Below are 12,695 nucleotides of genomic sequence, written 5' to 3'. Positions count from 1 at the left end.
AGTTTGGTAGATCTTGCTGCAGACAAAGTTGCCAATGTAATTAATTCTTACTCTTTGTTATAATTACATAGAAGAAACCAAATTGGTAAAACCCTACAAGAACAAAGAGAATGGGAACGTCCATTAATATGGTGAGATTTTAATACTGGTATTTCAGTATTTATTTATTAAAGGAGCTCTGGTAGTGTAGTGGCTACGAATTGGCCTGCGAACCTTACAGTCAGCAGTTTGAAACTACCAGCTGTTCCACGGGAGAAAGATGAGGCTTTCTGCTCCCGTAAAGATTTACAGCATCAGAAACCCTGTTCAAGGTCACTATGGGTTGGAACCGACTCAATGGCACTTAACAACAACAATTTCAGTATTTATTTAATGAAATTCTATGTTTAATATTGGTATTGTATTTGTAAAAATGTGTTAGGAATTTGTGACATTTCAAATAAAAAACAAAACACTATTTAAGATGAATTATGAGGAACCAACTCCATGGCACTTAAAAACAACAGCTAAATTTCTCCATTTTCTGATATATTGTAAATCCTAGCCTCCATGTCTGTGACATGGACCCATTTTGAAATGAGTTGCTAAGGAATAAAGATTAAGGTGGGCCTAAGGAGTAAAGATTAGAGTGGATCTAAGTATTAAGCATGTCCCCACCTTAGCCGAGGGTGTGACCCAAGTTACCACCCTTAGCTTCCCTTGGGGGCATGGTCTGACTCCAATTTATAGGACTGCTTTGCAAAAGTTTGCTCTCTTTCTCTGGATCTTGCATGTGGCTCATTATGTCTGACTTCCAATTCATGGACTTTCGGCCCATCACCTGACCTGATTCACCAGCTCCGGTAGCCTCAGCTCCTGAGACTGTGTCCAAAGAGTGGATCATGACCCATGAAGAACACCATGCGGCCAAAACCCTGGGGATCGGCAAAGCCATTGCTGTGTTAACTTCTGGTGAAGATGCCCAAGGTATGAATGCTGCCATCAGGGCTGTGGTCCGAGTTGGTATGTTTACTGGCGCTCGTGTCTTTTTTGTCCATGAGGGTTACCAAGGCCTGGTGGAGGGTGGAGATCACATCAGAGAAGCCACATGGGAAAGTGTTTCGATGATACTTCAGCTAGGAGGCACCGTGATTGGAAGCAGCCGGTGTAAGGACTTCCGGCAGCAAGATGGACGACTCCAGGCTGCCCACAACCTGGTAAAGCGCGGAATCACCAACCTTTGTGTCATTGGGAGTGATGGCAGCCTCACTGGGGCTGATACCTTCCGTTCCGAGTGGAGTGACTTACTGACTGATCTCCAGAAAGGAGGTAAGATCACAGAAGAGGAGGCTAAAAAGTCCAGCTACTTGAACATCGTTGGTCTCGTTGGCTCGATTGACAATGACTTCTGTGGCACTGACTTGACCATTGGCACGGACTCGGCCCTGCACCGGATCATAGAGATCGTAGATGCCATCGCTACCACCGCTCAGAGCCACCAGCGGACTTTTGTGTTAGAGGTGATGGGCCGGCACTGTGGATACCTGGCCCTCGTCACCTCTCTCTCCTGTGGGGCCGACTGGGTTTTCATTCCTGAGAGTCCACCGGATGCTGACTGGGAGGAACACCTTTGCTGCCGTCTCAGCGAGACAAGGGCCTGTGGTTCTCGTCTCAACATCATCATTGTGGCTGAGGGTGCAATTGACAAGAATGGCAAACCGATCACCTCAGAAGCCATTAAGAATCTGGTGGTAAAGCGTCTGGGATATGACACCCGGGTCACTGTTTTGGGGTATGTGCAGCGGGGTGGGACACCATCAGCCTTTGACCGGATCCTGGGCAGCCGCATGGGTGTGGAAGCAGTGATGGCACTTTTAGAGGGCACCCCGGAAACTCCAGCCTGTGTGGTGAGCCTTTCTGGTAACCAGGCCGTGCGCCTGCCTCTCATGGAGTGTGTACAGATGACCAAGGATGTGACCAAGGCCATAGATGAGAAGAAATTTGATGAAGCCATGAAGTTGAGAGGCAGGAGCTTCATGAACAAATGGGAAGTATACAAGCTTCTAGCTCATGTCAGACCTCAGGAGTTTAAGACTTTTTCCCACACTGTGGCTGTGATGAACGTAGGGGCCCCTGCTGCAGGCATGAATGCTGCGGTCCGCTCCACTGTGAGAACTGGCCTCATCCAGGGCAACCGTGTGCTGGTGGTGCATGATGGCTTTGAGGGCCTGGCTAAGGGTCAGATTGAGGAAGCTAGCTGGAGCTATGTTGGGGGCTGGACTGGGCAAGGTGGTTCTAAACTTGGGACTAAAAGGACACTACCCAAGAAGAGCTACAAACAGATCAGTGCCAACATAACAAAGTTTAACATTCAGGGCCTTGTCATCATTGGGGGGTTTGAGGCTTACACAGTGTGCCTGGAGCTGATGGAGGGCAGGAAGCAGTTTGATGAGCTCTGCATTCCATATGTGGTCATTCCTGCTGCAGTCTCCAACAATGTCCCTGGCTCAGACTTCAGTATTGGAGCTGACACAGCACTCAATACGATCTGCACGACCTGTGATCACATCAAGCAGTCCGCTTCAGGCACAAAGCAGCGTGTGTTCATCATTGAGATGATGGGCGGTTACTGTGGCTACCTGGCCACCATGGCGGGGCTGGCATCTGGGGCTACATTTATGAGGAACCTTTCACCATCCGAGACCTACAGGCGAATATTGAGCATCTGGTGCAAAAGATGAAAACAACAGTGAAAAGAGGCCTGGTGTTAACAAATGAGAAGTGCAGTGAGAACTATACGACTGACTTCATTTTCAACCTGTATTCTGAGGAAGGCAAGGGCATCTTCGATAGCAGGAAGAACATACTTGGCCACATGCAGCAGGGTGGGAGCCCAACTCCATTTGACAGGAGTTTTGCCACTGAGATGGGAGCAAAGGCGATGAATTGGATGTCTGGCAAAATCAAAGAGAGCTATCGTAATGGGCAGATCTTTGCCAACACTTCAGACTCAGGTTGTGTTCTGGGAATGCGTAAGAAGGCCCTGGACTTTCAACCAGTGACTGAGTTGAAGGACCACACAGATTTTGAGCATCGCATCCCCAAGGAACAGTGGTGGCTGAAGCTGAGACCCATCCTGAAAATCCTAGCCAAGTATGAGATAGACTTGGACACCTCAGAGCACGCCCACCTGGAACACATCAATCGAAAGCGGACTGGTGATACTCTTTGAAGTGAAGGGAACGGATGTTATGATCATGGTTGACTCACCCGCTGGTAGATCTACGCTTACATATTCTCAGTGGTTTAGCTCATTTTTCATTAGGTTTCCTTTCATTCTCTCTGTAAATGCAGCCATGATCAGCTCTGGCCAGGGGGCAGGGGTTGGTGAATGGAAGCTCCTTCTAGGTAGAATTTCTCATGACTCCTACCCCAGCTTCGACTGTCACGTAAGGCTGAGCTCTAGTGTCACTGCTAGATTTCAGTTACTTGCTTACAATTTTCATAAAAATAAGCTTTATTTGTTTATTTGTGATAACAGGGACTCTTGGTTCCTCTAGTGTTTTGATTATAGTGATAGGCTATAACTACACTAATAAATGCCAACTGGTCACTGTGGAAAAAAAAATAATAAGGTGAATTATGTAAAATTAGAAATAAACAATATTGACTGATTATCTTTTGCTTGGCTGTTTTTTTTTTTTTCTTAAATGTTTTATTGTGAATTATGTGATAGTTTACATGGGAGAACATTAGTTTTACATTCATTCTATCGTATATTGTCTCATTGCCATGGTTACAATCCCCTCCATGCATCATCAACCAACCAATGGCTATAACCTGCAATCCTTCCCCCGTACCCCCCAGGTCTTCAGCACACAGTCTCTCTCCCTCTCTGCTTGGCTGTATTTTGAATCTTGGTTTCCCTTGCCTACTACTATAAAATAGACACTTGAGGGGGAGAGAAAGGAACAACCAGAAACATCACCATAGAAAACTTGTAAGTCCGTCTTCAGTCTATAACTGACTGGAATACCTAAAATGGGGCTAGAACTTGCCCAGGGAAGGAGGCTTCCTGTGGAGCCTTTGCATTGCATAAGACTATAGGTAGAATATGGATCCCCATCCAGAATCTTCTGAAGTGGGAAATTTCCACTTGAAAGGACAAGCAGACCAGCCTGGCGCTTCTAGAAGAACAGAAGATACTTCTCGAAAGAAAGACCAGCAGGAAAAATGAAAAAAACAATAACAGTAGTTCAATTGACTACTTAAGAACAAGCAAGTTATTCACTGGGGAGCCATAAGGGCAAGTGGTCAGGTCCCCTCAGGGCAAATCCTCTTTCAAGACTAAGACTCAAGGGTAATATACAAGCAGGCATAGGTCTTGCTGGTGACCACATTGGTCTACAGATAAGGGGAAGTGGGTGAAAAGCAACAATGTAGTTGTCAGCTAAGTCCGACCACATTCAACAGATTCCTGTCCACCTGGATTTGACCTGGCTTCAATGGCTGGATGATCAGAACTCAAGTAGAGGAAGAAAGAAGAGGAAAACAAGAGTAATCCACTACACTTTGATGAACCTGACCTATACTTATGGATGTAGTAGCTCAAAAGAGGGAACACATTTTTACAGTGAGGATCATTCCCACCCTCTTAGTACACAGGGTTGGCAGGAATGGGCAACTTAGACATTGGCTACCCAAAATGGGGGGACTACAAATGCACATACTGACTGGTTTACAAGCTTTCAAGAGGGAGCCTAGTTTCAGAGGGTATGGGGAAGGTAGAATCTTCACTGAATGGTTTCTAACCTGTCTGGATGGGGCTGGTGAAAGGAGATAGGGTAAGACTCTCATGGTTCAGTAGTGAATAATTGCTATCAGGACTGATTGTGAGTGTTGTAAATGTAAAGGCAGATGTTTTGTAACAAAAGGAGGGGAGTGATTGATCTAGCAGTCCAGGAGTGGAGGACCCTGGGACCATCAAGGGAGAAGAGCGGAGTGCAGGACCCTATCCAGAGATGGAGGCAGAGACGATGACATGGAGAGATGGAGCAGCTGGGGACCCTGGACTTGGAAGGAGAGAGGCTGTTTGCTGATGGCCAGGGGGTGGGCTTGCCGGGTGTGCCCTTTGGTTGTTTAAATGGTTGTATGTTTCTGAGTGCTTCAGCATACATCCAAAAAAATGCCCCCCCCCCAAAAAAAAAACAAAAACAAAACAGTGAATGGAAGCACATGCTGTTGAATGATGATGCATGGAGGGGATTGTAATCATTGTAACGAAACAAAATATGACAGGATGAATGTAAAGTTGATGTTTTTCCATGCAAACTATCACCCAATTCACAATAATAATAATTATAAAAAGCATTATCTTTTTTTTTTTTAAATTATGCTTCCAAGATTTCACTGCTGAGTTACGCAACCTGACAGTGCTGAAAAAGTGCTTGTGATCCTATACTAATTGGGCAATAATTTAGGAGACAGCTATATATTAAATCCAAATAGTTTCCTTATATTCTTTCTTCTTAAAATAGCCTGTCCTTTTATTTGATAACTTTGAAGAGAACTTTAAAGATAATATGCCCCTACCTTCCACCCCTAATCGGGACTCCAATATTTTCACAGTAAATTCCATTTCATAGAAAGCACTTTGTGCTCATTTTCATGGTCTTTAGTCCTTAGTTTCATCATGTATATAGAGAGAATGGTTTCCAGTACAGAATTTCCTGAATTAATTTCAACATCATCATGTTCCTGCCCTACCTTTTTTGGAAATGCTCCACTTGGCTGCCACAACTCAATAACTTATCTCCACTAATTGAGATCAGCCATGAGGACTAATTGTAAAATGCTGAATAACTTACATTAAAAAATTTAGATCTGGTTCCAGGTTATCTTTTATAATAATGACATTCTCTCTGTTTCCCAGTGTTTTTCTTCTTTGTTTTTGCTTTTTAAAAAAATCTGGAGAGAAAGAATTGGAATTACAATTGGTGTACCATGCAGTTGAAGATGGGTGCACTGCATGTGTATGCCATCTCTTATCTGGGTCAGCAGAAAGTACGTGAAGAATGCATGAATTTACCTAGATATCATCAGCAAGGCATTTTATATTTACAATGGTTTCTGGGAGCCACTGACCTAATGCCTTGGTTGTCTGGGTTTATCTCAGTTCTTGGGAATGTGATCTGCCTTCAACTCTTTTAACTAACTAGATTTTATAATCATATACTGAGTAATGGGGTGAAAATTGGTTCAGAGTCATTTATTTAATCTTGATATGACAAAATGCCCTGAGAACAAATAAAACATTAGGATGAATATCTCAGTAGTCACTAGTTATGCAATGAACTTGCCTCTTCAAGCTGAAAACAGTTTGGAGTCAATCAGACACACAGGTGCAGGATTTTCCAAAATGTGTAAAGTGTTTGCCATTAAAGGAAGAATAGATCAGATTCTGTAATCAACACCTTTCTGTTCATCAGTTTATATATTTGTACAACAAGAGGGCAGATGTACCTAATCATTTATATTTGTCAATGTTTTCAAAAATTTGAAAGAATTTTGGTTTGGGAAAAATTGACACATAGACTCAACAACGTTTTACTAGCGAAACTGCTCATTTCCTACAACTAGATTATATTATGTCATTTCGGGCTGCATTTTTGATTAAAGTGGTCTTGACAGCAAAGTGATTAAGGAGGCACCCAAATGAAGTCCTCATTTGGTGCAGTAGGATAAGCACTGGACCACAAAGTCAATTTGAATCACAAGGTTCGTTGTTCAAACTCACTAGCCACTCCTAGGAAACCCTTTATAGGGTCGCTATGAGTTGGAATTGACTGGACAGCACTTAACAGCAACAACAAAAAGAGGCAAATGAATAGTGAGGGTCCTTGACTTGTTGGGAAAATTCTTCCAGGCCTATCTGACCCTATACATATTCTCATCCAGGCATTTGAGAAGATCAGCTGAGATTCCTGGCCACTTTAGTAAATTAGAGTGCATAGATCTTTGGTCTATTGAAAGCAAACACCATTCCTCCCTAACCTACCTCCTTGTCTCTCTTCCTTTTCTCCTTTCTTCTTTTTCTATTCCATTGCTCCATTTTTTTCCCATCTTTTTTGGGTTTCCTTCCTTTTCTCTCCTTTCCTCCCCTCTCCTCCCTCTCTTCTTCTTTCTTTCTTTTCATTCTTCCTTCCTTTACTTTTCCCTTTCTTCTTTCCTTCATATGTTAGATGGCAAATTATGAGTTCATTGCTCCTTTGTGAACTTTAGAGGTAATATCCTCAAAAGAGCAAAATTTACATTTTACATTTAAGATCATTAAACAAAGAATGAAGGCTTTGCTTTTGCTCATCAACCTTTACTTTGGACAAAAGAATGTATAAGGAGTTTGTCCTTAAGTGCAAATAAAGTAGGATAAGAAATTAATCATATGTCACCACTTCTATCTTATAAAAGTGGTCTGCTAAGATTGCTGTTACTGTTATGTGCCATTGAGTTCGTTCCAACTTCTAGCAATCCTGTATAAGGTTTCTGAGAGTAGCTGGTGGGTTTTGAACTACTGACTTAGGAATTAGCAGTCCAGTGCCTATCCCACAGTGCCATACCAGGGCTGTCATTGAGATATAACCTCAAATTATCTCCCTCCAAACACCCACCCCTAAATCAGGTTCTCTGCACATCACCCAAACAGAAGAAGGAACCATATTTGTGATGAAGACTTTTGTTTTCTGGAATATTGCTGTTTGCTGGTCCTTACCACTCCCTTCATCACTTCTAGAAGACAAGAGTCCCTCACCGATGTACAATGGGTCCTTCTTCTTGCTGCATTCTTAATTTAGCATGTTGTTATTTCATTTAATGGTCATGTTTGTGGACTTACTTTCTAGCACCACTTGAAAGCCTTTCATCAGCTTCTCTTGAGAGCAATACTTGTGCAGAAGAGAAACTCCCAACTCCTGTTGAGTAGACTCCAGTAAATGCAGGTCTTCTTTGATCTAGAAGCAAATGGCCAACTGGAATGTAAAACCTTAGATTCGATGAAGCAGCCAAGACATGGGGTCCCTGAGTTGATGAAGTATAATTTTTTTTCCTTAAAAAAAATACAATAGACAACTGATACATGAACTACATAAAAAATCCAAAACCAAAAAAACTGTCTTCCCCAACATTTTTCATTTCATGTATTGTTGTACTAAGATGTAGTTTGGGGTAATGCATAGTATCCTGGAGATTCCAATCCCAGCTCCAACTCTATCACTTGTATGGTTTTGAGGAAGTTTCCCAATATCATTAGGCCTACTTTATAGTAAAGGGATTCAGTTAAATGATCTTTGGAGGTTCTTTTGGGGTCTAAAAATCTGTAATTACCAAATCACCTTCTTATCTATTCCAAACCAGGCTGGATCTCTGTTACTTGAATCTTGACCTAATACATTTCTTCTAAGTGGTTTAAAATACCTTAGAAAGAATACACTTTTAAAAAATTAAAATATATGATACAGAACTAATAACTTTATTTTTGCTTATGTAACAATTCTAAATTAAAAAATTAATGTTTTCAAGGGAAAGCTAAAAATAGTTGTCTCTTAACAGTGGTAGCCTGATAATTTAGTAGCAGACAGCAAATTTAGAAAGTTTGCAAACAACAAATACCATACTCATTTCATTGTGTGGAGCTGACCTATAATCAAAACAAAAAAGAAAGATTAAGACACTAGTTCATTCTAACAAGAAATCTGTAGATAACGGTGATCCAAATCTGTTCTTTATTTTCATTCATTTCTTCATTTGTCCAACCCCTTATTTTTATGTGTTCATTTACACATTTTTTATCCATTCAACATTTTATTTGTATTTCTTCATTTATTCACCTATTCAACACATTTTGACTGAGCACTAAATGTGTGTCAGTTATAGGCCTTATTTCTGATGATATAAAGATCCATATGAAATACTGTTGCTCTGTCTCAGGTTCAACAGAAGATATTTCTCTCATAACAAATACCTTTTAAAATGAAATTTCATTAATTTGAAGTTCATTCCTGGTGTGGCACTATGGGTTAATGCACCATAGTGCAAAGCCATTTGTACTGCAAGGTCGGTGGTTCAAGCTCACCAGCTGCTTCTCGGAAACCCATACAGACTCACTGTGGGTCAGACTGGACAGCACTTACGAACAACAACAACAGGGAATCTTGGTGTGGTGCTGCGGGTTAATGCCCTGGACTTCAAAGTTGGTTTGAACCTCAAGGTTGGCGGTTCAAACTTAGCAGCTGCTTCTCGGTTGCTATGGGTCAAAATCAACTCTACAGCATTTAACAACAGCAACAATATACGCATCAAGTAGCTGTGATAGAGTAGTGGTTACATTTTGCGCTGCTAGTCACAAAGTCAGCAGTTTGAATCCACCAATTGCTCCATGGGGAAAAGATGAAGCTTTCTGCTTCTGTAAAGATTACAGCTTCAGAAACCCTATGCAGAATCATTAGGAGTTGAACCAACTTGATGGCACACTACAACTATCACCATCACTACCATATATGTTTCTGACTTGACTCAATGGAAGTGAGGTTTTTGGAGTGTTGTAGAATTTTCAATATTTTATGTAGTATACACAGATCTCATTTAGCAAAACGTTGGAGAAAGGAAAGACTTCAATGTATTTCTTTGCTAATGTTTCATTTTACTTGAAAAGCAAATCAAGTTGTAGGATAGCAACTAATTCTAAGAGTTTATGAACATAAATCCTTTACAAGCTTTCACAATATTTCATTTCTGAATTGTGAATTGAATGAGGGTTTACAGTCAGGATCATCAGTTATACATTCAACAAATCATATGTTTTGTTTCATCTCAATGATTACAACCCACTCCATGAAATAACAGTTCCTCCCTGTGGTTACCCATGTACAAATATCCTCCCGCAAACTCTTATATATATATCCCACTCTTCCTCCCATACCCATTCATGCTGTGTCTCTGCCCGTGTATGTTTACACAGAACACAGTTGTTCCAAGGTTGTGTTACACACACACCCTTGATGGTGTATGTATCACAACTTCTATCCTCTTGAGCCCTTGTATACCTTTCAGAGACTTCACGTATCTTTATCATTCTTCTGCCTAACTCCTTTTTCTTGTATATTGTCCTTCCCCTTCTGACTTAACATATGTCTACCCTTTAGCTAGTGAATTATACTCCCTTTCCACCCACCCATGGTAGCCATAAAAGAATGCTTCTTTTAGTAAGAAAACCTTCTCTTGAGTTTTTACAATCATGGTCTTAGACCATATTTGCCCTTTTGCGATTGATTTATTTCACTCAGCATAATGTCCTCCAGATTCATCCATGTTATGAAGTGTTCCAAAGATTTACTGTTATTTTTCAATGTTGCATAGTATTCCATTTTGTGTATGTACTAAAGTATGTTTATACACTCTTCCATTGATGGGCATTTAGTAAGTCTTCATCATTTTTATTTTGTGAATAGTGCTGTGATGAACATCAGTGTGCATATATATACTTGTTTCCTGGCTCTTATTTCTGGTGGATACATACCAAGTAGAGAGATGCTTAGTCATATGGTACTCTTATTTCTAACTTTGTGAGGAGGCAACACACTGTTTCTACAGTGGTTGAAAAATTTTACAGTCCTACTAGCAATGTCAGAAGGTCCCAGTCACTACACACCCTTGCTAGCATTTGTTGCTTTCTTATTTTTGGAACTTTGCTACTAATGTTGGTGTTCGATGTTATTTCATTGTTTTGATATGTATCTCTCTTTGGCCCAGGATAGGACAATGTTTCATTCTGTTGTGCATAAGGTTGCTATGAGTTGGTTCTGACTCAATGGCACCTAACAACAACAATAATGGCTAATAGGAGTCCTGGTGTGGTGCTGTGGGTTAATGCACCAGACTGCCAAGTAGTTTGAACTGCAAAGTCGGTGGTTCAAGCTCACCATCTGCTCCTCGGAAACCCTATGGGTCAGAACCAACTCAACGGCACTTAACAACAACAACAATGGCTAATAATCCTGAACACTTTTTAAATGTTTATTGGCTGCTTGAATGCCTACTTTGGTGAAGTGTCTGTTCACATACTGTGCCCACTTTTTTTTATTGGGTTGTTTGTCTTTTTCTTGTGGAATGTTGTAGTTTTCTAGAAATTTCAGGGATTAGTGCCTTGTCTGATATGTCATTTTCCCCCCATCTGTGTGCTCCCATTTTACTATTTGGGAGAAATCTAAAAATGCACGGAACTGTCTCATTTTTAGGAGGTCTCAGTCATTTTTAGGAGGTCTTTTGCTGTTTGTGTGCTTTTATTAATGTTTAATAATGTATTTGTGCTTGCATTAGAGTCACCAAATTTGTCCCTATTTTTTCATTGATGATCTTTATAGTTCTAGTTTTACATTTATTTAGGTCTTTAATCCACTTTGAGTTTGTTTTGAAAATGGTGTGAAATATGGACCTTGTTTCAATTTTCTGCAAATGAATTTCCAGTTTTGCCAGCATCATTTGTTGAAGAGACTATCTTTTCCCTATTTAAATTTTTTTGCCCTTTATCAATGATTAGCTGACTGTATGTGGATAGATTTACTTTTGGGTTCTCAATTCTGTTCCATTTATCTATGTACCTTTGTTGTACCAGTAGAAAGCTATTTTGACAACTGTAGTTGTGTAGTAAATTTTGAGATCAGGAAGTGAGAGGCCTCCAAGTCTGTTCTTCTTAAACAGTGCCATGTGTATTCCAGGTCCCTTTCCTTTCCATATTAAGTTAGTGATCATTTCTTCCGTCTCTTTAAAGAATGATGTTGGAATCTGGATTGGGATTGCATTATATCTATAGATTTCTTGGGTAATGTTGACAGTTTCACAGTGTTAAGTTTTCCAATATGTGAGAATGGTACAGTCTGCAACAGGACTCACCCAAATAGGAGCAGTGCAGACCACTTCTCCTTCCTTTAATGGGGCCCACAACCACAGTGCTCACCTCTATGTAGCTCCAACTGCAGAGAGACTGAGAACTTCCCTGGGGGTGTACGTGGGTAGGGGCTGGCTTGCCTTTCCTCATCAGGGGAGTGTTGGGAACAAGACAAATTTGCACCTTTGTCTCTGCAAGCCACAGATATGTTTCTGCAATGCTGTTAATTTTTCTGGCCTCTGAAGTCTCTCACAAAAGCTCAAGATGGCTGCACCTGTCTAGTTAGTGGTTTGTATCACTGCCTCTCCTTTTTTTTTTTTGCTGTGTCTGCTCATCTATGACAAGAAATTTGAAAGGCAGCTACCTGCTCAACTGATTGGAAGAGATCTATAGTTGTGCCTATTTCAACAGAAAGCAGAAATCATTGGACAATACCATTAATATCACATGCAAGTAAAATTTTGCTAAACAATCCCAAAGCCGACACAACTGTATACTGACAGGGAACTGCCAGAGGTTCAAGCAGGAGTCAGATGAGGACATGGAATGAGGAGTTAAACTGCTGATGTCAGATTGACCTTGGCTGAAAGCAGAGAATACTAGAAAGATATTTACCTGTGTTTTATTGACTACAAAAAGGCTTTCAATTGTGTAGAGGATGACAATCTCTGAACAACATTGCAGAGAATGAGTATTCTGGAACACTTAATTGTTCTCATAAGTAATCTGTACATAGACTAAGAGGCAGTTGTTTGAACAGAACAAGGGAATACTGAAT

The 12,695-nt window shown here is 40.9% G+C and overlaps 1 pseudogene; it reads left to right on the top strand.

Moving 5' to 3' along the window:
• The first annotated feature begins 878 nt into the window (after window positions 1-878).
• LOC102822884 lies at window positions 879-3,211 on the top strand (annotated as a pseudogene).
• Window positions 3,212-12,695: the final 9,484 nt, after the last annotated feature.

Source organism: Chrysochloris asiatica, unplaced genomic scaffold (assembly GCF_000296735.1).
Source record: "Chrysochloris asiatica unplaced genomic scaffold, ChrAsi1.0 scaffold00008, whole genome shotgun sequence".
Classification (NCBI taxonomy): Eukaryota; Metazoa; Chordata; class Mammalia; order Afrosoricida; family Chrysochloridae; genus Chrysochloris; species Chrysochloris asiatica.
The sequence above is the reverse complement of the archived record's forward strand: the minus strand, read 5'-3'. Positions and strand labels throughout refer to the sequence as shown.